Raw genomic sequence first — 26322 nt, 5'->3', positions numbered from 1 at the left:
GAGGAAGAGAAAGAGAGAGAAAGAGAGGAGACAGAGAAGGCAGTGGTGGCGGGACCAGAAGGAGAGGGAGTAAAGGAGTGGGGGGGACAGTAAAGAGGTAAGATCACGAGTAGAGGAGCTGAGGGAGATGGTAGGGGGGCTGACGGACACGGTGAATGACGCGGTGGGGGGGGGCTGACGGACGCAGATAGGGATGTTCCCTGGCTGCGCCCTCCACCGATAAAAAGACCTAAAAAGTGGGAGCGTAAGGACAGCAGGAGGAGGAAGGCTGGTAAGGGGGGGTAGGGCAGGGGGAGAGGATGCGGGGCCCTCATGGGCTCCCTCCTCTTCATGCTCTTTTACACCCCTGGCTGAGCTGGACCTTCCAGGCATTGCCCAGGGTTGGGGACGGAGGAAGGTGGTAATTTTTGTTTGAGGGCATGGGGTGCTCGGGCCAGAGTCAGGAGGAGGGCGGGGTGATAGATTTAAGTGGGGGCACAAGACAGAGTGTTCGCTTGTGCCGGGCACTGATTCTGTATCCAGGGGAGAGGGATGGTGGCCGACGGCGGAGCGTCAGGAGTGGAGGAGGCGTCCCGTCGGTCGGGAGGATGGGGTGAGTTTATTTGGATTTTTTTGTTGTTAGTATGGGTTTGGTTTGTAGGTGAGAAGGGGAGGGAAGATGTTTTCCTGGGTCTTTGTTTAAGGGTTTTGGTTTGTGTAATTATTATAAATGCCTAGTTATGATTTTGATTGGAATATATGGTTTTGTATTGAACGGCATAGAAAGTAATAAATATATTTTGTAAAAAAAAAAATCTGTTCTTATCAGTTTAATATCTGATACGTCCCCCATCGGGGGACTACATATTAAATGGATTTTTCGAACAGGGAGTCGGAAATGGGGCTTGCTCCGTCCGCTCCACGCATCGACCCGGTATTGCAGTACCTCCGGGAATGGTGCAACACTTTTCTCCCATTGTCAAGGAAAAGAAATACACCAAATCTATGTAAAACAGCTAGCAGAAGAAGAGAAGGAATGAAAAAGAAGAATCATCCAAACTGAAACAAGTGCGAAGCCCCCTTCATGGGGGTCCCCGTTTTCCCGCCATTTTACTTAAAAAAAAAAAAAAAAAAAAAAATTATAATACATTGGCCAGGAGTGTGTGTGTGTGTGTGTGTGTGTGTGTGTGTGTGTGTGTGTGTGTGTGTGTTTTTGAGCCCCCAAAAATACAATCACTTCACCAGGATTGTTTGTGTGTGTGTGTGTGTGTGTGTGTGTGTGTGTGTGTGTGTGTGTGTGTGTGTGTGTGTGTGTGTGTGTGTGTGTGTGTGTTTTGAGCCCCCCAAAAATACAATCACTTCACCAGGATTGTTGTGTGTGTGTGTGTGTGTGTGTGTGTGTGTGTGTGTGTGTGTGTGTGTGTGTGTGTGTGTGTTTTTGAGCCCCCCAAAAATACAATCACTTCACCAGGATTGTGTGTGTGTGTGTGTGTGTGTGTGTTTTTGAGCCCCCCAAAAATACAATCACTTCACCAGGATTGTGTGTGTGTGTGTGTGTGTGTGTGTGTTTTTTGAGCCCCCCAAAAATACAATCACTTCACCAGGATTGTCTGTCTGTCTGTCTGTCTGTCTGTCTGTCTGTCTGTCTGTCTGTGACTTTTTACCCACAGCCCTCGAAAACTTGGAAGAGTGGGTTCGGGGACCACCCGCGGGGACCCGGCCTAGAGTGCACCGTGTGTGTCTCGGGCCCCGACCTCTGACTTCCATACGACTCTGGTTTCTCTTCATTACGCACAAGCCTTTCGCCTTTTACTAAAGACTTCCGTGGAGAGGAACACTTACGAGTTCAACGTATTTTTGGAAGGGCTTTGCTTCTGGCAGAGCCCGGTATCTTGTTTCAAGAGAAATTGACAGAGATGACGCCGAGACTTTTGCTCAGGCGTTTGACTTGAAGCCGGCTGACCGACCGGCGTATTTTTTTCCACTCAAAGTAGTCGCTCGGGCAATTGAGTTCAAGCCCGACGATGACTGGTGTATTTGCCGGGCATTGAACAAATAGTCGCACTAGGATTAAAGAGCTAGTGACCTAACGACGCATTAGCGACTTTTTAAAAAAAACACACCCGCCTGTCACCAGGGAAGCGTTGGGTGAGGAGGAGCCAACTTTTGCCAAACCGATGAGGTCTGCCGAGGCCCCCGGGGGCCCGGCGGGTGCAGGGGTCAATTTGTGGGTTATCGCTTCTCGGCCTTTTGGCTAAGATCAGGTTGGGTACCGAGGTGCCATAACACTCTTAGTCCAAAGCCGATGGCCGGAGGGCAGGATCCACAGTCAGCCAGAGGGGCTGGACTGCGCAATACGTTGCAGTTCGTTTGGAAGAACAAGGGCAAGCAAATTGGCAATAGAGAATGGTTCATCAGGACGGTGATCATTGAAGGGTTAAAGGTGGACCCAGGGCAAGTTTTCTGCTTGCAGCGGAACATGGCGGCGGAGGGCTACGACCTGTCTCTAAATGGCGAGGCCTTGTACAGGCGGTGTATGGACACCTGCAAAGAGAAGGAAGCCAGTGAGCCATTCTCAAACTTTCAGGTTGTCCCCTTGTGCCGGTTGGATCTAAAGGTGATTACCGTGCATATCTACAATCCCTATGTGGGGGATGACAGCATCGTGGCGTTCCTAGGCCGGTTTGGGAAAGTGAGTCCCGGGGTGCGGTACCTAAGGGACGGGTATGGGATCTGGTCAGGGAGGAGGCAATTCCGTGTCGCACTGAACAGAGATCCGGAAGGAGCAGATAAGTTGGTGCACCCACCAGCCTATTTCTCCATTGGAGTGGACCGGGGTACCTTTTTATTCAGGCCAACCAAGTTTTTGCAGGCACTGCCGTAGCTTCGGTCATTTGGCCACGGGGTGCAATCTGCTGAAGTGCAGAAACTGCGGGAAACCAGGTCACGGGGCAGCCAACTGCAGGGAGGCTCGAGTATGCAATGGCTGTGGGAAGCAGGGCCACTTGTTTAAAGACTGTCCAAATAGGCAACGGACCTATGCGGAGGCAGCCGGTGATGGCCCCGAGGAAGGTGCTGCGGGCTCTCCCCTCCGGCCAATAGAGGAGGTCCTTGAGGAAATCCGAGCGGCAGCAGAGGAGGTGGCGAAAGCCCCAGGGGAAAGTACAGTAAAGGAGGGCAGTCCGAAGGGGACTGTGGAGGAGATGGAACTGCTGACGGCAGCCTGGGAGGATAGTATACTGAGTGAGATGTCAGACGACTCGGCTACCCGAACCCTCTCGCGGAAGATGAGGTCGTCTTCGGGGGGCGGGTCGACTGGATCGGCATCTTCAGACAATGGAGAGTCCGGGAAGGTGTACAAGGGGAAAAGAAAGAAGAGGAGGAGGGTCGCTGGTCGGGTAGCGATGGAAGAACACAGGAGGCCTTTGGTGGCCATCTCCAACCGGTTCACAGTGCTGAATCCTGATACCGGGGATGAAGGGTCAGATGTGGGGGCCGAGACACAGGATTCTGTTATCTTGAAGGTTCCTGCATTAGCAGCCTCTGAAGCCTCGGTGGGGAGGTCTAGGGAGCAGGTCCAGGGGATCTGCTTGGTTCCTGCGCTTCCTGGGACAGGCACCACGGAGATGGACACCAATCCTGAGGAGGCCTCAATGGACTGTGCACAGGTACTGTCAGGGGGAGACCACACTTCCAGTCCTGGGGAAGAGTCGTTGGTCTGCGGACAGGTATCAGCCTGTGTGAACTTTTCCAGCCCTGAACGCTCTTTCGTGGCACCAGGCACGCCGAACAGTGACCGGTACCTGGAAGGGGTGAGTGACAGCGGGATGGGGGAGGCTCCTATCTGACAGACTGTATGGAGACGCTGGGTGATCTTGCTTATTTCCTTGTTTATTTCTTATGGCACTTTTCACAGTAATAACAGTGAATGTAAGGGGATTAAGGGATATGGGGAAGAGAGGAGGGGTGTTTCAGTACCTTTCCTGTGTCTCCTTCCAGGTTTGTTTTCTACAAGAAGTTCATTTAAGGGATATGGGGGATGTTCCTGTTTTTTCAAAGGAGTGGGCGAAGGGAGAGTCCAGATGGGGGGATAGGGGGGTGCACTCCTCTGGGGTGGGGATTTTGTTTGGGGATAGGGACTTTTGTGTGGTGGGTTCCTTTTCTGTTATACAGGGGAGGGTTTTAGTGGTTGATGCAGATTGGAGGGGGGCGAAGTTTCGTTTTATTAACATTTATGCACCTGCAGAGCCTCGAGGTAGGAAATATCTTTTTTTGGCTCTGCCAGATATTTGTGTTACTAACCGAACTCTGGTTTTGGGGGGGATTTCAATGTCTCTTTCGAAGGTACGGGGGGACTTTAGCCTTCCCTATTTGGTTTCTGTGGTTAAAGATTTTTCTTTTAGGGACTCCTTCAGAGTCTGCGACCCCAAGGGGGAGGGTATGACATGGGCAAATTCAAGGGGTTCCCGTAGTCGTATAGATTTCATTTTTTTACCTGTATCTGTGCCAATATCGCAAGTCACTGTTTCTCCGGTCTGGTTTTCTGACCATTGCCAAGTCCAGGTAGTGTTCTCGGTAGACGTGCCAATATTTGGAAGAGGGTTTTGGAAATTAAATTCCCAAATTTTGGCGGATCTTTCCTTTAGGGAGGCTTTTAGATCCCATTATGAGCTATGGGGGGACCTCAAGCCCTTTTTTGGCTCCCTAGTTGAATGGTGGGAGTGCGTAAAGCGCAATGTGCGCACCCTGGCTATTTCGCACTGTGTCGCTAAGGCCCGAGCAGACAGGGAGGTTTTTCGGCGGCTTCAGGGGGAGCTGACTGCTTTGGTGTCAGCCGAGAATAAGGGTGAGGTGAGGGATGTGGAGAGGATGGAGGTTTTAAAAAGTAAGTTGGGCCTGTATTTTCAGGGTAAGGCCAGGGACTTTCTCTTTAGGTGTCAACGAGATAAGTTCGAGTTTGGTGAGGCTAGCAGTTCATATTTTTTCAAACAGGTAAAAGCTGCCCATGCCAAAGCAGTTATTGCTCAGCTGCGAACAGAAAAGGGGGGAATGGTATCGGACCCAAAGGGGATGGTGGAAGCAGCGTCATCTTTCTACCAAGAGTCCTTTAGGGAAAAGGACATAGATGGGTCGAAAGAACACGTCTTTCTGGGGTTTTTGAGGGAAAAGGTTCCCCCGGAGGAAGCCTCTGATCTCGATCGCCCTTTCGAGCTTGAGGAGGTTGAGGCTGCTTTGCGGGGTTTACCAACCAACAAAGTGCCAGGTTGCGATGGGCTTCCCGGGAGTTTTATGTTACCTTTTGGGAGATTTTGGGCAGAGATTTTCTGTTGGTAGTTAAGGCGGTATATGATTCAGGGCTCCTGGGGTCTTCAATGAGGGAGGGGATTTTGACGCTGCTTTACAAGAAAGGGGAAAGGGATAACCTGGGGAATTACAGGCCCATTACGCTACTGTGTGCAGACTATAAGGTGGTAGCCCGTGTCCTTGCGGGCCGCCTAAGGAAGGCTCTGCCCCATGTCATACATGAGGACCAGACCTGTGGGGTGGAGGGGAGGTCCATACAATGGAACCTGAGTCTGGTGAGGGACTGTATTGCTTGGGCCCAGGACAGAGGGGTGCACCTCATGTTGGTGGGCTTAGACATGGAAAAAGCTTTTGATAAGGTGCACCATGGGTTCCTCTTTTCAGTGTTGGAAAGGATGGGTTTTGGGGCTGGGTTTATGAGGTGGGTGGAGATTCTATACACTGCAGTGGGAAGTAGGGTTTTGGTAAATGGGCATGCAGGAGAGGTGGTTCCTCAGCAGACTGGGGTACGTCAAGGCTGCCCGTTGTCTCCACTGCTCTTTGTGTTGTACATGGAGCCGCTGGCAGCAGCCATTCGGGCAGATGCACGTATTAGGGGCCTCCGGCCCCCTGGTGGGGGCTCTTCAGAGGTCAAGATCTCCCAGTATGCGGACGACATGACTTTGTTTCTGACATCCGAGGGGAGTGTCGCCAGGGCGGTGGAGGTCCTGGGGGAGTTCGGACTGGCATCCGGGGCTAGGGTCAACCTGGGGAAATCCTCAGTCAAGTTTTTTTGGACCATGGGCAGGGAGAGAGGAAGGCCTCAGTGGCCTCCCGCTCTGCTCGGGGCCTATGAGGGTCCTGGGAGTGGATTTTGAAGTGACAGGTAGTGAGGGAATTAACTGGGGGCAGAGGATCGCGAAAGTGCGCACCAAGGTGGGCCTCTGGAAAGCTCGTCGGCTCTCTATGAGTGGACGGGTTCTAGTCATTAAAGCAGACATTCTTCCGTCCTTGGTTTATTTGGCCTATGTTTTTCCTTTACCTCCTCGTTACAGGAAGGATTTAGTGCGAACCATTTTTTCTTTTGTTTGGGGGGCTATGAGTATATAAAAAGGGACTGGATGGTGCAATCAGTGGAGGAGGGAGGAAGGGGAGTTCCTGACATCCCTCTGAAGTTAGACACTATTTTCTTTTCTTCAATATGTAAAAGTCTGGTTAACCCTTGTAACCATGGTTACAAGGCTTTTGCTTTGTTTTGGCTATCTTTCCCTCTGCGGAGGTTGATAGCCTGGGACAACTCTCGACCTAAGGCGGAATCCCTCCCAGCTCATTTTGAACATGCGGTGAAGTGGAGCAGAAGGCACACTGAGTGCCAGGAGGGTCTGCTCTGCATGGACCACAGGGCTTTATACAGGACCTTGGTGGCTAAGCGGGGTCCTGTCGGTGTCCATGGGGTAGGGCCGGTGGTATGGCAGGCAATTCAGCAAAAGGGTCTCTCTAACAGGTTGAAGGATCTAAATTGGTTGTGTATACATGGGCGTCTGCCAGTTAGGGAGGTCCTTTACAGGCACGGCCTGTCAAAGGTCAAGATATGCCCAAGGGAAGGGTGTGAAGGAGAGGAGACGCTCCGTCACACTTTTTGGGAGTGCTCCTATGCCAGGAGGGTTTGGGGGGATTTGGGCTCCTTCTTCCAGATGCTGGGGATTCTATCCTTTGATGCAATTATGTTGAGGAGGGGTTTGGGGATCAGGAGCGGGAGGGATCCTTTTTAATCTGGCTCTTGATTTCCTTGGGGAAGGTAGCTCTGTGGGATTCAAGGGCGGTTTTGGTTAAATCCAATGTGGACTGGGGAGTGGGTGGAGTGGTAAGTAGGGTTAGAGCTGACCTGAGGAAAAGGTTTGATTTCGATGTGGACAAATATGGCTTCCATGCCTCTAAGGAACGCTGGAAGTACCTTTATGAGTAAGAGGCCTTGTTGCAGTGGTTGGCCAAAGTGTATGTACTGTTTGCTTGATTATGTGTTTTTTTTCCATGTCCCGGTTTTGAAATGTCCAGTATTTTGGGAAATGTAAAGTGTTTACAATGAATGGTTTGGTTAAATAAAAAATAAAAAAATCAAAAAAAAAAATCTGTTCTTATCAGTTTAATATCTGATACGTCCCCCATCGGGGGACTACATATTAAATGGATTTTTCGAACAGGGAGTCGGAAATGGGGCTTGCTCCGTCCGCTCCACGCATCGACCCGGTATTGCAGTACCTCCGGGAATGGTGCAACACTTTTCTCCCATTGTCAAGGAAAAAGAAATACACCAAATCTATGTAAAACAGCTAGCAGAAGAAGAGAAGGAATGAAAAAAGAAGAATCATCCAAACTGAAACAAGTGCGAAGCCCCCTTCATGGGGGTCCCCCGTTTTCCCGCCATTTTACTTAAAAAAAAATAAAAAAATAAATAAATTATAATACATTGGCCAGGAGTGTGTGTGTGTGTGTGTGTGTGTGTGTGTGTGTGTGTGTGTGTGTGTGTGTGTGTGTGTTTTGAGCCCCCAAAAATACAATCACTTCACCAGGATTGTTTGTGTGTGTGTGTGTGTGTGTGTGTGTGTGTGTGTGTGTGTGTGTGTGTGTGTGTGTGTGTGTGTTTTTGAGCCCCCCCCAAAAAATACAATCACTTCACCAGGATTGTGTGTGTGTGTGTGTGTGTGTGTGTTTTGAGCCCCCAAAAAATACAATCACTTCACCAGGATTGTGTGTGTGTGTGTGTGTGTGTGTGTGTTTTTGAGCCCCCCAAAAAATACAATCACTTCACCAGGATTGTCTGTCTGTCTGTCTGTCTGTCTGTCTGTCTGTCTGTCTGTCTGTCTGTGACTTTTTACCCACAGCCCTCGAAAACTTGGAAGAGTGGGTTCGGGGACCACCCGCGGGGACCCGGCCTAGAGTGCACCGTGTGTGTCTCGGGCCCCGACCTCTGACTTCCATACGACTCTGGTTTCTCTTCATTACGCACAAGCCTTTCGCCTTTTACTAAAGACTTCCGTGGAGAGGAACACTTACGAGTTCAACGTATTTTTGGAAGGGCTTTGCTTCTGGCAGAGCCCGGTATCTTGTTTCAAGAGAAATTGACAGAGATGACGCCGAGACTTTTTGCTCAGGCGTTTGACTTGAAGCCGGCTGACCGACCGGCGTATTTTTTCCACTCAAAGTAGTCGCTCGGGCAATTGAGTTCAAGCCCGACGATGACTGGTGTATTTGCCGGGCATTGAACAAATAGTCGCACTAGGATTAAAGAGCTAGTGACCTAACGACGCATTAGCGACTTTTTAAAAAAACACACCCGCCTGTCACCAGGGAAGCGTTGGGTGAGGAGGAGCCAACTTTTGCCAAACCGATGAGGTCTGCCGAGGCCCCCGGGGCCCGGCGGGTGCAGGGGTCAATTTGTGGGTTATCGCTTCTCGGCCTTTTGGCTCAGATCAAGCTTGGTACCGAGGTGCCCCAAAGCCCGCTGAGTCAGAAGGTCGAAGGCCGGAGGGAGTAAGAAGGAAAGCCAGTTAAGTTATTTTTCAACTTGGTTTCCGTTTTTTCCGTGAGGAGATGGCGAACAACAGTAGCGCAGGGTCGGTCCCCAGGACTGGACTTAAGAACACAATCCGTTTCGCTTGGAAGAAGGAAGAAGATACACGCTTGCCAAGAGATTCCTTTGGAAGAACCGTTTTGATGGGGGCCCTGAAAGTCAAAGTCCCAGAGGTTATGTGTCTGCAGGGAAATGCTATGGAGGAAGCATATGACGTGACCTTTCATACAGAAGGTATGTGCGACATTATAATGGACAGAGCCAAAGCGGCTGCTGGAGAGAAGCCATTGTCCTTTTTCAATGTAACATGTCTGTCTAAGACCAATTTCAGAACTATTAATGTACATATGTACAATCCTCATGTAACGGATATCGCCATAGGGGCATTTCTGGGCCGTTTTTGTGACGTCACATCAGGGGCAAGATATGTGAAGGACTCTTTGGGATTCTGGAATGGCCGCCGTCAGTTCCAGGTGCTCCTTAGGCCGGATAAGGAAGGGTTTGATGGCTTCCTACATCCCCCGGCGGTCTTTTCTCTGGGTTCGGACAGGGGGATGCTCTTTTACACCCGTCAACCCCCTTTCTGTAAGAAATGTAGGGAGTATGGGCACGTTACAGCTGCCTGCAGTACAGGGAGATGCAGGTTTTGCAAATCGGGGGAGCATGAGGCAACGGACTGTAGGGAGCCGAAGGAATGCCACGGGTGTGGTAGTAGGCTGCACCTGTTCCGGGACTGTCCGTCCCGTCGGCAGTCATATGCCGAGGCGACGGCAGGCAGAAAGGAAGGAGGAGACTCTGTGGGGGAACATCTGCAAAGAAGGGACCCTGGGTCTAGCAAGAAAGACCCAGAGAAGAAGGAGCAGGAGAGACCATCCTCACCAACGCCCACTCCACGTGCAAGGGCCGGGAAAGAGGTGACATCAGGGCCGTCAGTGAAAGGAGGTGAGGGGTCCGCTATCCAGAAGCCGGAGGTGGAGGAGGCGGGTGGAGGAATGGAGAGCATGGGATCATTACTTGATGGGGTGGAGGGGCTTGGGGCCCTGGTAGAAATGGTGGAAAATCTTCCGGTGTTGGGGTCAAGGGCAGGGGAGTGGGCCTCAGACTCTGGTGTGCCGCTCGAACTCGGGCAGGATGGGAAGGAATCGTCAGTAGGGAAGGTGATCCCGGAACTGGAGCAGGAACCCTACGTCGGCAAGAAGAAGAGGACGAAGCGGAAGGGTGATGTGCAGAAAGAGGTGGGAGGCATAGGGGAAGGGGCAGGCAAGCGTGCGATGGGGGTTAAAGACAGTGCCGCTGATGTGGCCCCCCTGTCCTCACAGGACTCATCCCTCCCTTTACCCCTAGAGGAAATGGACATGACGACCGCTACTCTATCTCTGCATCCTGGGGATGGAGGGTCGCAAGGCTGTTCAGAGAAGCCGGAAACCTCCATCCCCAACCCTTTCCCGGCTTCATGGGCAGATGACTTGGGGGTCTTAGAGGAAGGGGGAGACAGAGTGTCCCAAGTTGTGCGCAAGCAGGTGGGCTCATCTGAGGAGGATCTGTATCCTTCGGATGAGGGGAGCATTTTTACTTCCCTGTCGGAGGAGATGGAGCGGGGGAGCATCGGGTGAGCCTCTTGTTTTGTTTTTTGTTATTAGTAGGTTGTTGTTAATGTTTTCATTATGGATAAAATTACTTTTGTTAGTTTAAATGTAAGGGGTTTGAGGGATAGGATAAAAAGAAGGGCGGTGTTTAGTTATTTAGAGGGTGTGGGGTTTGATTTTTGTTTTTTACAGGAGGTTCACCTAAGGGATGGGGGGGGATGTTGTGAGGTTTAAGAGGGAGTGGGATAAAGGGGAATCAGTTTGGGGTATAGGGGGGTTCACTCTTCGGGGGTAGGGATCTTGTTTGGGAATAGGGAGGTAAAGGTTGAGGATACTTTTGTTGTTATGCAGGGGAGGGTTTTGGGGGTGGATGTCACATTAAGAGATTGTAGGTATAGATTAGTTGGGGTGTACGGACCACAGGTGGCGGCAGACAGGAGGGAGATGGTGGACTGTCTGACGCCCCTGTGTGTCACAAATAGGCAGTTGGTGATAGGGGGGACTTTAATATAGATTTAGGGGTAGGGGGGACAGCAGTGCAGGCGCCATCACCGGGCTAATGGCTTGCCATGGTCTGGTTGATGGTGGCCTGCACACTACTCCGAAAATGGCCGGTCCCACTTGGCGCAACTCCAGGGGGTTGCGCGGAGGCTTGACTATATTTTTCTATCCAGGTCCTTGGGTCAGTTGTCTGGTCGGCTGTTGCCTGTGTTCTTTTCAGATCACGACGGGGTGCTCCTGCAGGTGAGTTCTCCAGTCTGCCTCTTCGGTAGGGGGTATTGGAAGTTAGATCGGGAGGTGCTGGATGAGCAAGCCTTTGTTAATGCCTTTATTGGTGTGTTTCGGGGTTTGAGGGCCTCCGGTCCATGTGCGAGGGGGTGTTGGAGTGGTGGGACTTAGTCAAGGTAAGGATTAGGATCTTTATTATAGGATATTGTAAGAGGAGAAAAAGGGAGGAAAGGAGGGAGGTGGATCATATCCATAGGTTGCTCGAACTCGAGTACGAGGCAGGCAACCTCGGCGGGTCGGTCGACTGGGAGAGATCCACTGCCCTGAAGGCGCAACTCAGGGAGCTGCAGGAGCGGAAGGCTCGAGCTTTCCTGGAGCGTGCGCATAGCGGCTTTTTAGAACATAACGAGACTTGTTCCACAATGTTCTTTAAGTCGGTAAGGGATAGACAGAGTAGAAAGGTAATGTACGGGGTTAGGAAAGAAGATGGTAGTGTAGCTAGAGAGCCGGAGGAGATGGTCAGAGTAACAACTGATCATTTCCGAAGTTTCTTTAAGGAGAGGGAAGTAGATGTAGAGCAGGGAAATGTGTTTTTAGAACACTTGTCCCGGCGATTGCCGGAGGACATTAGAGAAGCGATGGAGGCTCAGATCTCCCTAGAAGAGGTTGAGAGCGCCCTTAGGAGGATGGGAAAAGGGAAGGTACCTGGGATGGATGGGCTGCCGGCCGAGTTTTACCTCAAGTTTTGGGGGATACTCGGACCGGTGGTCCTCGAAGTCTTGAAGGCCATTCTCGAGACGGGGTTCCCGGGGGATCAATGACCGTCGGTGTGCTGTCACTTCTTCACAAGAAGGGGGACGCCACAGACCTTGGCAACTGGCGGCCATTGACCATGCTGTGTGTAGACTACAAGATACTTGCAAAGGTCCTAGCGGATCGGTTGCGCACAGCCCTTCCCTTCGTCGTTCATGAGGATCAGACGTGCGGGGTAGAGGGCCGCTCTATCAGGTGGAACCTGCAGTTGATTAGGGACTCCATCGCTTGGGTAGAAGATAGAGGTCTGCCTTTAATGGTAGCAGCGCTTGATCAGGCGAAAGCCTTTGATCGCGTGAATAGATCTTTTCTTTTCAGAGTATTAGGTAGATTAGGATTTGGGGAAAAGTTCATAGGATGGATCCGTACTTTATATGTCGGAGCGGGGTGCCGGGTTAGCGTAAACGGTCACATGGGTGACGTTTTTGACCTCTCGTCAGGGGTCAGGCAGGGGTGCCCGCTCTCGGCTCTCCTCTTCGTACTGTACATGGAGCCTCTGGGGGCTGCCATTAGGGCAGACACAGGGGTGGAAGGCTTGTTAATCCCTGGAAGTGGCGGTCTGCGTGTTAAGGTGACGCAGTACGCCGACGACACTTCCTTGCTGCTTTGCAAGGACTCGTGCTTGACAAGGTCCCTTGCCATTATAGGGGACTTCACCCGAGCGTCGGGAGCGGTTCTTAACCACGCAAAGTCTTCCGTTAAGTTTTTCGGTAGATGGCGTGGTAGGACGGATGTGCCCGGGGGGTTATCTCTCTGTAACGGGGCCCTGAAGATTCTCGGGGTTCATTTTGAGACCTCCGGCTCAGCGACGCTGAACTGGAACATGGGCATCGCAGTGGTACAGAAGAAGCTAGCGATGTGGAGGGCTAGGTCGTTGTCTTTTGTAGGCAAGGTCCTGGTCCTCAAGGTGGATGTATTGCCATCTCTTTTATATTTGGCGTACATCTACCCATTGCCGGCTTGTCTGAGGAGGCCTCTAGTGAGGCTAGTGTTTCAGTTCATGTGGGGTGGCAGGTACGAGTGGGTCGCCAGGGCACGCATGCTTTGCCCCATCGGGGAGGGAGGTAGGGGGTACCACACTTCCCCCTCAAGCTGGACTCAATTTTTGTTTCTTTTTGTTGACGGAGCTTGCTCATCCGGTAGTACACCCGTCCGGTTACCTCCTGCGGGTGTTCTTCTCATACCAGGCGAGAAGCGTAATGGTGTGGTCTAACACGGGTCCTCGGGCGGAACAGCTGCCGTGGCACTTTGGGCACGCGGCCAAGTGGTTACGTGCGCACCCCGAGGTTGAAGTCGCCCGAGTAGGTTTAGACCACAAGCACCTGTACGAGGAGGTCAGACAGGGAGGGTGTCCGACACCTGTGGTGGGTATCCCGGAAGTGGTCTGGGAGGGAGTGCAGGCGCGGGGTCTGGACAACAGGCTCAAGGACCTGAATTGGTTGAGCCTCCATAAGTGTTTGCCGGTGCGTTCCATTATGTACCGGCATAGCTTAGCGCGATCCCCCACCTGCCCAAGACCATCTTGTGGCGGGGAGGAGACAGTGCGCCATGCCTTTTGGGACTGTGCCTTTGCCGGAGTAGTGTGGGCTAGGGCACGGGTGTTGTTAGGTAAGGTAAGAGGGGATTTTATTTTGTCGTGGGCTCGGGTAGAGAGAGGAGTAGGGAGAGCGAGGGGGACGGAAAGGGACAGATTTCTACTATGGCTTCTCATAAGCCTCTTTAAACGGGGGCTGTGGGAAGCCAGACAGAACATGGTCAAGACAGGGAGAGATTGGGGAGTGGAGGGGATAGTGAGGAGGGTGGAAGAAAATGTGAGGGGGAGGATGAAGAGGGAGGAGAGGAAGTGGGGGCAGCATGCAGCCCGGGAGAGGTGGAAGGGGGGTTTAGGACTGTGGTAAAGGGAATAGGGAAAAGGAATAAGATAGGTATGGGGAGATAGGGAAATATAGAGATTTAGGAATCTAGTTTATGTGGTGTTGAGGGGGAGGGAAGATGCTCCCCTGATTTTGTAATTTGGGTTTCATTTGTTTTGAAATTTCAAATGCCTTGTGTTGAGTTTATGGAAGTGATGATTATGATTGTTGATGGTTTGTTTATTATGCTTATGGTTTTGAACAGTAATAAAATCTTTTAATCATCATCTGTTCTTATCAGTTTAATATCTGATACGTCCCCCATCGGGGGACTACATATTAAATGGATTTTTCGAACAGGGAGTCGGAAATGGGGCTTGCTCCGTCCGCTCCACGCATCGACCCGGTATTGCAGTACCTCCGGGAACGGTGCAACACTTTTCTCCCATTGTCAAGGAAAAAGAAATACACCAAGTCTATGTAAAACAGCTAGCAGAAGAAGAGAAGGAATGGAAAAAGAAGAATCATCCAAACTGAAACAAGTGCGAAGCCCCCTTCATGGGGGTCCCCCGTTTTCCCGCCATTTTACTTAAAAAAAAAAAAAAAAAAAAAAAATACATTGGCCAGGAGTGTGTGTGTGTGTGTGTGTGTGTGTGTGTGTGTGTGTGTGTGTGTGTGTGTGTGTTTTGAGCCCCCCAAAAAATACAATCACTTCACCAGGATTGTTTGTGTGTGTGTGTGTGTGTGTGTGTGTGTGTGTGTGTGTGTGTGTGTGTGTGTGTGTGTGTGTTTTTGAGCCCCCCCCCCCCAAAAAATACAATCACTTCACCAGGATTGTGTGTGTGTGTGTGTGTGTGTGTGTGTTTTGAGCCCCCAAAAATACAATCACTTCACCAGGATTGTGTGTGTGTGTGTGTGTGTGTGTGTGTGTTTTTGAGCCCCCCAAAAATACAATCACTTCACCAGGATTGTTTGTGTGTGTGTGTGTGTGTGTGTGTGTGTGTGTGTGTGTGTGTGTGTGTGTGTGTGTTTTGAGCCCCCCCAAAAATACAATCACTTCACCAGGATTGTGTGTGTGTGTGTGTGTGTGTGTGTGTTTTGAGCCCCCCCAAAAAATACAATCACTTCACCAGGATTGTGTGTGTGTGTGTGTGTGTGTGTTTTTGAGCCCCCCCCAAAATACAATCACTTCACCAGGATTGTCTGTCTGTCTGTCTGTCTGTCTGTCTGTCTGTCTGTCTGTCTGTCTGTCTGTCTGTGACTTTTTACCCACAGCCCTCGAAAACTTGGAAGAGTGGGTTCGGGGACCACCCGCGGGGACCCGGCCTAGAGTGCACCGTGTGTGTCTCGGGCCCCGACCTCTGACTTCCATACGACTCTGGTTTCTCTTCATTACGCACAAGCCTTTCGCCTTTTACTAAAGACTTCCGTGGAGAGGAACACTTACGAGTTCAACGTATTTTTGGAAGGGCTTTGCTTCTGGCAGAGCCCGGTATCTTGTTTCAAGAGAAATTGACAGAGATGACGCCGAGACTTTTTGCTCAGGCGTTTGACTTGAAGCCGGCTGACCGACCGGCGTATTTTTTCCACTCAAAGTAGTCGCTCGGGCAATTGAGTTCAAGCCCGACGATGACTGGTGTATTTGCCGGGCATTGAACAAATAGTCGCACTAGGATTAAAGAGCTAGTGACCTAACGACGCATTAGCGACTTTTAAAAAAAACACACCCGCCTGTCACCAGGGAAGCGTTGGGTGAGGAGGAGCCAACTTTTGCCAAACCGATGAGGTCTGCCGAGGCCCCGGGCGCCGAGCGGGTGCAGGGGTCAATTTGTGGGTTATCGCTTCTCGGCCTTTTGGCTCAGATCAAGCTTGGTACCGAGGTGCCCCAGAGCTCGCTGAGTCAAAAGGTCGGAGATAGGAGGGCGGTAAGGTTTTTTGGTGCAGAATTATTTCCCGGGTTGGGAAAATTTGTTGGTTTTTTTTCTACTCGGTTTTTCTTTTGAAGTAGCCGGAGACTATTGAGGAGAGCCATTCTTCCGGAGAAGATGGCACGGAGGACAGCACCAACGTCGGTTCCTGTGATCGGACTAGCCAATACGGTGCGGTTTGCTGGAAGGAGAAGGCATGGAGCATTTCGGGAGGGAGACATTCGGAAGGAACCTATCTAATGGGGGTGCTTCAACTGAGGGTAGAAGATGTCTTCTGCCTCCATGACAACCCATTAGAGGGAGCTTTTGATGTCACGCTGCATACGGAAGAAAAACATGAGGAGACAATGCAGAAAGTAAGAAGAGCGGAAAAGGAAAAGCCCATGTGCTTCCTATGCCGTGACGAACCTGGCGAAGAACAAATTTTAGAGTTGTGACTATTAACATGTATAATCCGCATGTGAAAGAAGAGGATGTGAGGGCCTTCCTGGGGAGGTATATGGACGGCATCTCCTCAGCAAGGCTCCTCAAGGATTCACGCTCGGGTTTTGGACGGGAGGAGAAGCTACCAGGCTCTTCTTCGAGAAGACCCAAAAGGCCTGGGAGGCTACCTCCATCCTCCGGCTATGTTCTCCCTGGGGGCTGACCGGGGGACATTGTATTATGCCCGTCAGCCTCCGTTCTGCAGGCGTTGTATGGCCTATGGTCATATCCTCGCCTCGTGCAGCACAAAGAAGTGCAGGTACTGTGGATCTGCTGAGCACGAGGCGGGGGACTGTGACGCGCCGAAGGCATGTCACGGGTGTGGCATGCTAACACACCTGTGGCGTGAATGCCCGGCGCGTCAGAGGTCATACGGCGTCTGCAGCTGGGGGGGAGCGAGAGCCGGGGATGGGGGAAGAAGAGGAGACCCAGAACCGAGAACAGGCACGGAGGGAGCGGACACACAGCGAGGAGAGGAGGAAAAACAGAAGCAGGAGAAGGAAAAGACAAAGAAGAAATGGGCATAGTGGTACCAGAAGAGAAGGAGGCCAAAGGAGAGGAGGAGAAAGGAGTCAGTAGTGTGGAGGGACAAGAGAGGACAGTGGTGGAGAGGAAGGAGACAGAGAAGGCATCGGAGGGGAAGGAGACAAAGAAGACATCGAAGAGGAGAGAGACAGAGAAGGCATCAGAGAGGAAGATGGAGAAGGCATCAGAGAAGAAGATAGAGAAGACATTGGAGAAGATGGAGACTGAGAAGGCATCGGAGAGGAAGGAGACAGAGAAGGCATCGGAGGGAAAGGAGACAAAGAAGACATCGAAGAGGAGAGAGACAGAGAAGGCATCAGAGAGGAAGATGGAGAAGGCATCAGAGAAGATGACAGAGAAGACATTGGAGAAGATGGAGACTGAGAAGGCATCGGAGAGGAAGGAGACAGAGAAGGCATCGGAGGCGGGACCAGAAGGAGAGGGGGAGAAGGAGTGGGGGGACTGTGAAGTGGTGGAAACACAGGTGGAGGTGGAGAAAGAGGCGACTTATGAAAACGTTTTGCCTTTTACTCCACCAACCAAAAAGTCGAAAAAGGGGGGAGCGCTCGAGGAGGTCGGGTGGTAAAAGAGGGGGAGGGCAGATCGGGGGGGGAGGGGAGGGGAGGTTGCTGGGCCCTCGTGGGCTCCCTCTGCCTTCTCTTTTACACCCCTGTCTGAGCTGGACCTCACAAGCATGGCCCAGGATTGGGTGATGGAGGGAGGCTTAAGCTCCCTGTTTGGGGGCGGGAGGTCCCCGGGCTGTAGTCAGGAGGAGGGCAGGGTGGTGGATTTGAGTGGGGGCACAAGGCACAGAGTGTGGGTGTGCCGGGGGTTGTTTTTGTTTCCAGGGGAGAGGGGATGGAGGCTGACGGTGGAGCGTCAGGAGTGGAGGAGGCGTCCCCGTCGGTCGGGAGTATAGGGTGAGTGTTTTTTGGTTATTTGATATGGGTATGGGTATTGGTTTGTAGGTGGGAAGGGGAGGGAAGATGCTCCAATGACTTTTGGGTTTTGGATTTGGTTATTGTTGAATAGTTTTGAAATGTTTATTTTTGTGTTGATTGGAATTTGTATTTGAATTGATTGATGTGTGGAAAATTTTGGTTGGTTTGGAACGTAATAAATATATTTTGTAAAAAAAAAATCTGTTCTTATCAGTTTAATATCTGATACGTCCCCCATCGGGGGACTACATATTAAATGGATTTTTCGAACAGGGAGTCGGAAATGGGGCTTGCTCCGTCCGCTCCACGCATCGACCCGGTATTGCAGTACCTCCGGGAACGGTGCAACACTTTTCTCCCATTGTCAAGGAAAAAGAAATACACCAAGCTATGTAAAACAGCTAGCAGAAGAAGAGAAGGAATGGAAAAAGAAGAATCATCCAAACTGAAACAAGTGCGAAGCCCCCTTCATGGGGGTCCCCCGTTTTCCCGCCATTTTACTTAAAAATAAAAATAAAAAAATAAAAAAAAAACATTGGCCAGGAGTGTGTGTGTGTGTGTGTGTGTGTGTGTGTGTGTGTGTGTGTGTGTGTGTGTGTGTGTGTGTTTTTGAGCCCCCAAAAAATACAATCACTTCACCAGGATTGTTTGTGTGTGTGTGTGTGTGTGTGTGTGTGTGTGTGTGTGTGTGTGTGTGTGTGTGTGTGTGTGTGTTTTTGAGCCCCCCCAAAAATACAATCACTTCACCAGGATTGTGTGTGTGTGTGTGTGTGTGTGTGTGGGGGTTTTGAGCCCCCCCAAAAATACAATCACTTCACCAGGATTGTGTGTGTGTGTGTGTTTTGAGCCCCCCCAAAAATACAATCACTTCACCAGGATTGTTTCTGTCTGTGTGTCTGTGTATGTGTGTGTGTGTGTGTGTGTGTGTGTGTGTGTGTGTGTGTGTGTTTTTGCAGCCCCCCCAAAAATACAATCACTTCACCAGGATTGTGTGTGTGTGTGTGTGTGTGTGTGTGTTTTGAGCCCCCCAAAAAATACAATCACTTCACCAGGATTGTGTGTGTGTGTGTGTGTGTGTGTGTGTGTTTTGAGCCCCCCCAAAAATACAATCACTTCACCAGGATTGTCTATCTGTCTGTCTGTCTGTCTGTCTGTCTGTCTGTCTGTCTGTCTGTCTGTCTGTGACTTTTTACCCACAGCCCTCGAAAACTTGGAAGAGTGGGTTCGGGGACCACCCGCGGGGACCCGGCCTAGAGTGCACCGTGTGTGTCTCGGGCCCCGACCTCTGACTTCCATACGACTCTGGTTTCTCTTCATTACGCACAAGCCTTTCGCCTTTTACTAAAGACTTCCGTGGAGAGGAACACTTACGAGTTCAACGTATTTTTGGAAGGGCTTTGCTTCTGGCAGAGCCCGGTATCTTGTTTCAAGAGAAATTGACAGAGATGACGCCGAGACTTTTTGCTCAGGCGTTTGACTTGAAGCCGGCTGACCGACCGGCGTATTTTTTCCACTCAAAGTAGTCGCTCGGGCAATTGAGTTCAAGCCCGACGATGACTGGTGTATTTGCCGGGCATTGAACAAATAGTCGCACTAGGATTAAAGAGCTAGTGACCTAACGACGCATTAGCGACTTTTAAAAAAAAACACACCCGCCTGTCACCAGGGAAGCGTTGGGTGAGGAGGAGCCAACTTTTGCCAAACCGATGAGGTCTGCCGAGGCCCCCCGGGGACCGGGCGGGTGCAGGGGTCAATTTGTGGGTTATCGCTTCTCGGCCTTTTGGCTCAGATCAAGCTTGGTACCGAGGTGCCCCAAAGCCCGCTGAGCCAAAAGGTCGAAGGAAGGCAGGAGGGAGGAAATTTTTTTGTTTTTTGCTGATAGGAATCGGATTTATCCGATATCCTTTTTTTCTTGGGCTTCTTTTTAAGAGAGCTTTTTTCTTGACAAGATGGAGAAAAATACACAGAGCAGGACGGTGCCGGGAGTCGGATTGGCAAACACCGTCAGATTTGCCTGGAAAGACAAGGAGGTCGAGCAATTCGGGAGGGAAACTTTTGCAAGAACCATCCTAATGGGAAGCCTAAAATTGATGGTGAAAGATGTCCTCTGCCTCCAGGGTAACCAGATGGAGAGGGCATACGATGTGACATGCTATACGGAAGAAAAACATGATGAAATCATGAAGAAAGTGAAGGCGGTGGAAGGAGAAAGGCCAATGTGCCATTATGAAGTTACGAGCCTGGCAAGGAACAGCTTCAGGGTAGTAACAGTAACTATGTATAACCCGCATGTCAAGGACGAAGAGGTGAGGGCCTTTTTAGGGCGGTATATGGACAAGGTCTCCTCAGGGAGGCTCATAAGGGACTCCCTGGGGTTTTGGACTGGGAGGAGAGGATTTCAGGCCCTGCTCAGGGAGGACCCTAAGGGACAGGGTGGTTACCTCCATCCCCCTGCGATGTTCTCCCTGGGGGCTGACAGGGGGACGTTGTTTTACGCACGTCAGCCCCCGTTCTGCAGGCGTTGTATGGCCTACGGTCATATCCTTGCCTCGTGCAGCACAAAAAAGTGCAGAATTTGTGGATCTGCGGAGCACGAGGCGAGGGACTGCGACGAGCCTAAGGCGTGCCACGGGTGTGGCTCGTCAGCACACCTGTGGCGGGAGTGCCCGGCTCGTCAGAGGTCATACGCGTCTGCAGCTGGGGGGGGAACAGGAGCGGGGGATGGGGGAAGAAGAGGGGAAGGAAGGACATCAAAGGAAAAGGACAAGAGACAAGAACGGAAAGAAGAGGAGCAAGGAGTGACAGCAGGAGGGCAAGGGAAAAAAGAAGACACGGGAGCAGAAGAAGGAAAGGAATCGAAAGGAAGAAAGGGAGTGGAGGAGCGAGAGACAGCGACAATGGAGGGAGAGGTGGTGGAGGGGGTGCCGGTGGCGGGGGAGGAGGAGGAGGAGGGAAGGGGGTGAGGGAGTGGGGGGACAGCATGTCGAGCGCCCTCGTTGAGGAGTTGAGGGGAATGGTGGAGGAGCTGGCGGAGAGGGGGAGTGGTGTCTCTCCGCTGCCTCCAAAGCCGAAGAAGAAAGGGAAGAGGGGGAGCTCGGCATGCTGTGAGAGGGAGGGGGTGAGGGGGGAGGGGTGGCCAAGCGTGTGATGGGGAGGGAAGAACGCCTTTGGCATCGTTGTTTGCCTCAGCCCCCCAACAGCTGGTGGAGGGAGACTCCCAGGGCGTGGCGCTGGGCTGGGTGTCTGAGGGGGGATCTCAACTCCTGCTTGGGGAGGTGGGATCTCCTGCTCTTGACCTCAGTCCAGCTGCCGTTGGGGAGAGAGGAGAGGAGGGTGTTGGTGGGGAACCCAGGATGCAGGGAACTCCAAGGCCTAACACCATCCCTGCATCCTGGGTTGGAGAGATGGAGGAGGACGGGGGGACGTCAGGAGAGGAGAGGACGTCCCCGCCGGATGAGACGAAGCAGGGGAGCATCGGGTGAGTCTCCTGTTTTTTGGTTAATTTGGGGTTTGCATTTCATTGATGTAAGGTTTTATAATTTATTTTTAAATGAAATTTTCTGTTAATATTTTTAGTTTAAATGTAAGGGGTTTAAGGGATTTTGTTAAGAGGAGGGCGGTATTTAGTTTTTTGGAAGGGGTGGGTTTTGATGTTTGTTTTTTACAGGAGGTTCACCTGAGGGATGGAGGGGATGTCATCAGGTTTAGTAGGGAGTGGGATAAGGGGGAGTCAGTTTGGGGTATAGGTGGGGTGCATTCTACAGGGGTGGGGATTTTGTTTGGGAATAGGGAGGTGAAGGTGGAGGGATCCTTTGTTGTAATGCAGGGGAGGGTGTTGGGGGTGGATGTCACTTTTAGGGATAGTAGGTATAGGTTAGTGGTGGTGTATGGGCCACAGGTGGCGGCAGACAGGAGGGAGATGGTGGACTGTCTGACGCCCCTGTGTGTTACAAATAGGCACTTAGTGATAGGGGGGGATTTTAATATAGATTTAGGGGTAGGGGGAGATAGTAGTGCAGGCGCCATCACCGGGCTAATGGCTTGTCATGGTCTGGTTGATGGAGGTCTGCACTCTACTCCGACAATGGCTGGTCCCACATGGCGCAACTCCCGGGGGTTGCGCGGAGGCTCGACTACATTTTCCTATCTAGGTCTTTGGGTCAGTTGTCTGGGCGGCTGTTGCCTGTGTCTTTCTCGGATCACGACGGGGTGCTCCTGCAGGTGGGGTCGCCAGTCTGCCTCTTCGGTAGGGGGGTACTGGAAATTAGATCGGGATGTGCTGGAGGAGCAAGCTTTCGTTGACACCTTTTTGGTTTCTTTCGGGGCTTGAAGGCCTCCGGTCCATGTGCGAGGGGGTGTTAGAGTGGTGGGATTTAGTTAAGGTAAGGATTAGGGCTTTTATAATAGGATATTGTAAGAGGAAAAAAGGGAGGAAAGGAGGGAGGTGGATCGTATCCAAAGGTTGCTCGAACTCGAGTACGAGGCAGGCAACCTCGGCGGGTCGATTGACTGGGAGAGATCCACTGACCTGAAGGCGCAGCTCAGGGAGCTGCAGGAGCGGAAGGCTCGAGCTTTCCTGGAGCGTGCGCATAATGGCTTTCTAGAACATAATGAGACTTGTTCCGCTATGTTCTTTAAGTCGGTTAGGGGCAGACAGAGTAGGAAGATAATGCATGGGGTGAGGAAAGAAGATGGTAGCATAGTTAGAAAACCGGAGGAAATGGTCAGGGTAACAACTGATCATTTCCGAGGTTTATTTAAAGAGAGGGTAATAGATGTAGAGCAGGGAAATGTGTTTTTAGAACACTTGTCCCGGCGATTGCCGGAGGACATTAGAAATGCGATGGAGGCTCAGATCTCCCTTGAGGAGGTTGAGAGCGCTCTCAGGAGGATGGGAAAAGGGAAGGTACCTGGGATGGATGGGCTGCCGGCCGAGTTTTACCTCAAGTTTTGGGGTATACTTGGACCAGTGGTTCTCGAAGTCTTGAAGGCCATCCTTGAGACGGGGGTCCCGGGGGATCAATGGCGGTCGGTGTGCTGTCACTTCTTTATAAGAAGGGGAAGCAACTGACCTTGGCAACTGGCGGCCGTTGACCATGCTGTGCGTAGATTACAAGCTACTTGCAAAGGTTTTAGCGGACCGGTTGCGCACAGCCCTTCCCTACGTCGTCCATGAGGATCAGACGTGCGGGGTAGAGGGTCGCTCGATCAGATGGAACCTACAGTTGATCAGGGACTCCATCGCTTGGGTAGAAGATAGGGGGCTGCCTTTAATGGTAGCAGCGCTAGATCAGGCGAAAGCCTTTGATCGCGTGAATAGATCCTTTCTATTCAGGGTGTTAGGTAGATTAGGATTTGGGGAGAAGTTTATAGGATGGATCCGTACATTATATGTCGGAGCAGGGTGCCGAGTTAGTGTAAACAGTCACTTAGGTGACGTTTTTGACCTCTCGTCTGGGGTCAGGCAGGGATGCCCGCTCTCGGCTCTCCTCTTCGTTCTGTACATGGAGCCTCTGGGGGCTGCCATTAGGGCAGACACAGGGGTGGAGGGCTTGCTGATCCCTGGAAGTGGCGGTCTCCGTGTCAAGTTGACACAGTACGCCGATGACACATCCTTGCTGCTTTGCAAGGACTCGTGCTTGACAAGGTCCCTTGCCATTATTGGGGACTTCACCCGAGCGTCGGGGGCGGTTCTTAACCACGCGAAGTCTTCCGTTAAGTTTTTCGGAAGATGGAGTGGTAGGACGGATGTGCCCGGAGGGTTATCTCTCTGTAACGGGGCCCTGAGGATACTCGGGGTCCATTTTGAGACCTCCGGCTCAGCGACGCTGAACTGGAACATGGGCATCGCAGTGGTACAGAAGAAGCTAGCGATGTGGAGGGCTAGGTCTTTGTCCTTTTTAGGCAAGGTCCTGGTTCTCAAGGTGGATGTATTGCCATCTCTATTGTATTTGGCGTACATCTACCCATTGCCGGCTAGTCTGAGGAGGCCTCTAGTGAGGCTGGTGTTTCAGTTCATGTGGGGTGGCAGGTACGAGTGGGTCGCCAGGGCACGCATGATCTGTCCCATCGGGGAGGGAGGTAGGGGGGTACCACATCTCCCCCTCAAGCTGGACGCAATTTTTGTTTCATTTCTGTTGACGGAGCTTGCTCAGCCGGGTACTACACCCGTCCGGTTACCTCCTGCGGGTGTTCTTCTCATATCAGGCGAGAAGCGTAATGGTGTGGTCTAACACGGGTCCTCGGGCGGAACAGCTGCCGTGGCACTTTGGCCATGCGGCCAAGTGGCTGCGGGCGCACCCCGAGGTTGAAGTCGCCCGAGTAGGTTTAGATCACAGGCACCTGTACGAGGAGGTTAGACGGGCAGTAAGTCCGGCACCTGTGGTGGGCATCCCGGCGGCGGTCTGGGAGGGAGTGCAGGCGCGGGGCCTGGACAACAGGCTCAAGGACCTGAATTGGTTGAGCCTCCACAAGTGTTTGCCGGTACGCTCCACCATGTACCGGCATAGCTTGGCGCGATCCCCCACCTGCCCAAGGCTTTCTTGTGGCAGGGAGGAGACTGTGCGCCATGTCTTTTGGGACTGTGCCATTGCCGGAGTAGTATGGGCAAAGGCACGGGTGTTGTTAGGAAGGGTTAGAGGGGATTTTATTTTGACTTGGGCTAGGTTAGAGAGAGGTGTAGGGAGAGCGAGGGGGACGGATAGGGATAGGTTTCTGCTCTGGCTTCTCATGAGCCTCTTTAAGCGAGGGCTGTGGGAAGCCAGGCAGAACATGGTCAAGACAGGGAGAGATTGGGGGTGGAAGGAATAGTGAGGAGGGTGGAAGGAGATTTGAGGGGGAGGATGAAGAGGGAGGAGACGAAGTGGGGCAGCACGCTGCCCGGGAGAGATGGAAGGGGGATTAGGGCTGGGGTTATTTTAGATTAGGGACGGGAAGATAGGGAAAGTTAGTGTTTAGGATGACGGGGAGGGATGATGCTCCCCTGAGTTTTGTTTTGGGGTTTTTTGGTTTGTTTTATAAATTAAAATACCATTATTTGAGTTTGAAGGAATATATGATTTTGTAAAGAATGAATGGTATTGAACGTAATAAATTATTTTTTCTAAAAAAAAAAATCTGTTCTTATCAGTTTAATATCTGATACGTCCCCCATCGGGGGACTACATATTAAATGGATTTTTCGAACAGGGAGTCGGAAATGGGGCTTGCTCCGTCCGCTCCACGCATCGACCCGGTATTGCAGTACCTCCGGGAACGGTGCAACACTTTTCTCCCATTGTCAAGGAAAAAGAAATACACCAAATCTATGTAAAACAGCTAGCAGAAGAAGAGAAGGAATGAAAAAAGAAGAATCATCCAAACTGAAACAAGTGCGAAGCCCCCTTCATGGGGGTCCCCGTTTTCCCGCCATTTTACTTAAAAAAAAAAAAAAAAAAAAAAAAATATACATTGGCCAGGAGTGTGTGTGTGTGTGTGTGTGTGTGTGTGTGTGTGTGTGTGTGTGTGTGTGTGTGTGTGTGTTTTGAGCCCCCCAAAAAATACAATCACTTCACCAGGATTGTTTGTGTGTGTGTGTGTGTGTGTGTGTGTGTGTGTGTGTGTGTGTGTGTGTGTGTGTGTGTTTTGAGCCCCCCAAAAATACAATCACTTCACCAGGATTGTGTGTGTGTGTGTGTGTGTGTGTGTTTTTGAGCCCCCAAAAAATACAATCACTTCACCAGGATTGTGTGTGTGTGTGTGTGTGTGTGTGTGTTTTTGAGCCCCCAAAATAATCACTTCACCAGGATTTTTGTTTTTTGTGTGTGTGTGTGTGTGTGTGTGTGTGTGTGTGTGTGTGTGTTTTGAGCCCCCAAAAATACAATCACTTCACCAGGATTGTGTGTGTGTGTGTGTGTGTGTGTTTTTGAGCCCCCCAAAAATACAATCACTTCACCAGGATTGTGTGTGTGTGTGTGTGTGTTTCCCAATCATCTCTGTCTATCTGTCTGTCTGTCTGTCTGTCTGTCTGTCTGTCTGTCTGTCTGTCTGTGACTTTTACCCACAGCCCTCGAAAACTTGGAAGAGTGGGTTCGGGGACCACCCGCGGGGACCCGGCCTAGAGTGCACCGTGTGTGTCTCGGGCCCCGACCTCTGACTTCCATACGACTCTGGTTTCTCTTCATTACGCACAAGCCTTTCGCCTTTTACTAAAGACTTCCGTGGAGAGGAACACTTACGAGTTCAACGTATTTTTGGAAGGGCTTTGCTTCTGGCAGAGCCCGGTATCTTGTTTCAAGAGAAATTGACAGAGATGACGCCGAGACTTTTGCTCAGGCGTTTGACTTGAAGCCGGCTGACCGACCGGCGTATTTTTTTCCACTCAAAGTAGTCGCTCGGGCAATTGAGTTCAAGCCCGACGATGACTGGTGTATTTGCCGGGCATTGAACAAATAGTCGCACTAGGATTAAAGAGCTAGTGACCTAACGACGCATTAGCGACTTTTAAAAAAAAACACACCCGCCTGTCACCAGGGAAGCGTTGGGTGAGGAGGAGCCAACTTTTGCCAAACCGATGAGGTCTGCCGAGGCCCCCGGGGGCCCGGCGGGTGCAGGGGTCAATTTGTGGGTTATCGCTTCTCGGCCTTTTGGCTC

At 51.4% G+C, this 26322-nt stretch overlaps 6 non-coding genes and 4 pseudogenes across 6 annotated transcripts; all 10 read left to right on the top strand.

The window, feature by feature from the left end:
- Positions 1 to 772: 772 nt before the first annotated feature.
- On the top strand, positions 773 to 947 carry LOC123736229 (uncharacterized; annotated as a pseudogene).
- Positions 948 to 1747: 800 nt separating this feature from the next.
- Positions 1748 to 1864, top strand: LOC123736214 (U5 spliceosomal RNA). Its single transcript, XR_006766003.1, has one exon. It is a non-coding gene; the product is annotated as a U5 spliceosomal RNA (small nuclear RNA).
- A 5484-nt stretch (positions 1865 to 7348) lies between these two features.
- Positions 7349 to 7543, top strand: LOC123736234 (U2 spliceosomal RNA). The gene has a single exon (XR_006766010.1). It is a non-coding gene; the product is annotated as a U2 spliceosomal RNA (small nuclear RNA).
- A 699-nt stretch (positions 7544 to 8242) lies between these two features.
- On the top strand, positions 8243 to 8359 carry LOC123736213 (U5 spliceosomal RNA). Its single transcript, XR_006766002.1, has one exon. It is a non-coding gene; the product is annotated as a U5 spliceosomal RNA (small nuclear RNA).
- A 5727-nt stretch (positions 8360 to 14086) lies between these two features.
- LOC123736210 (uncharacterized) lies at positions 14087 to 14254 on the top strand (annotated as a pseudogene).
- A 933-nt stretch (positions 14255 to 15187) lies between these two features.
- LOC123736212 (U5 spliceosomal RNA) lies at positions 15188 to 15304 on the top strand. The gene has a single exon (XR_006766001.1). It is a non-coding gene; the product is annotated as a U5 spliceosomal RNA (small nuclear RNA).
- Positions 15305 to 17870: 2566 nt separating this feature from the next.
- LOC123736222 (uncharacterized) lies at positions 17871 to 18044 on the top strand (annotated as a pseudogene).
- A 944-nt stretch (positions 18045 to 18988) lies between these two features.
- LOC123736211 (U5 spliceosomal RNA) lies at positions 18989 to 19105 on the top strand. The gene has a single exon (XR_006766000.1). It is a non-coding gene; the product is annotated as a U5 spliceosomal RNA (small nuclear RNA).
- Positions 19106 to 24783: 5678 nt separating this feature from the next.
- LOC123736252 (uncharacterized) lies at positions 24784 to 24959 on the top strand (annotated as a pseudogene).
- An 874-nt stretch (positions 24960 to 25833) lies between these two features.
- Positions 25834 to 25950, top strand: LOC123736209 (U5 spliceosomal RNA). Its single transcript, XR_006765999.1, has one exon. It is a non-coding gene; the product is annotated as a U5 spliceosomal RNA (small nuclear RNA).
- Positions 25951 to 26322: the final 372 nt, after the last annotated feature.

This window comes from Salmo salar, unplaced genomic scaffold, assembly GCF_905237065.1.
Source record: "Salmo salar unplaced genomic scaffold, Ssal_v3.1, whole genome shotgun sequence".
Lineage (NCBI taxonomy): Eukaryota > Metazoa > Chordata > Actinopteri > Salmoniformes > Salmonidae > Salmo > Salmo salar.
The sequence above is the reverse complement of the archived record's forward strand: the minus strand, read 5'-3'. Positions and strand labels throughout refer to the sequence as shown.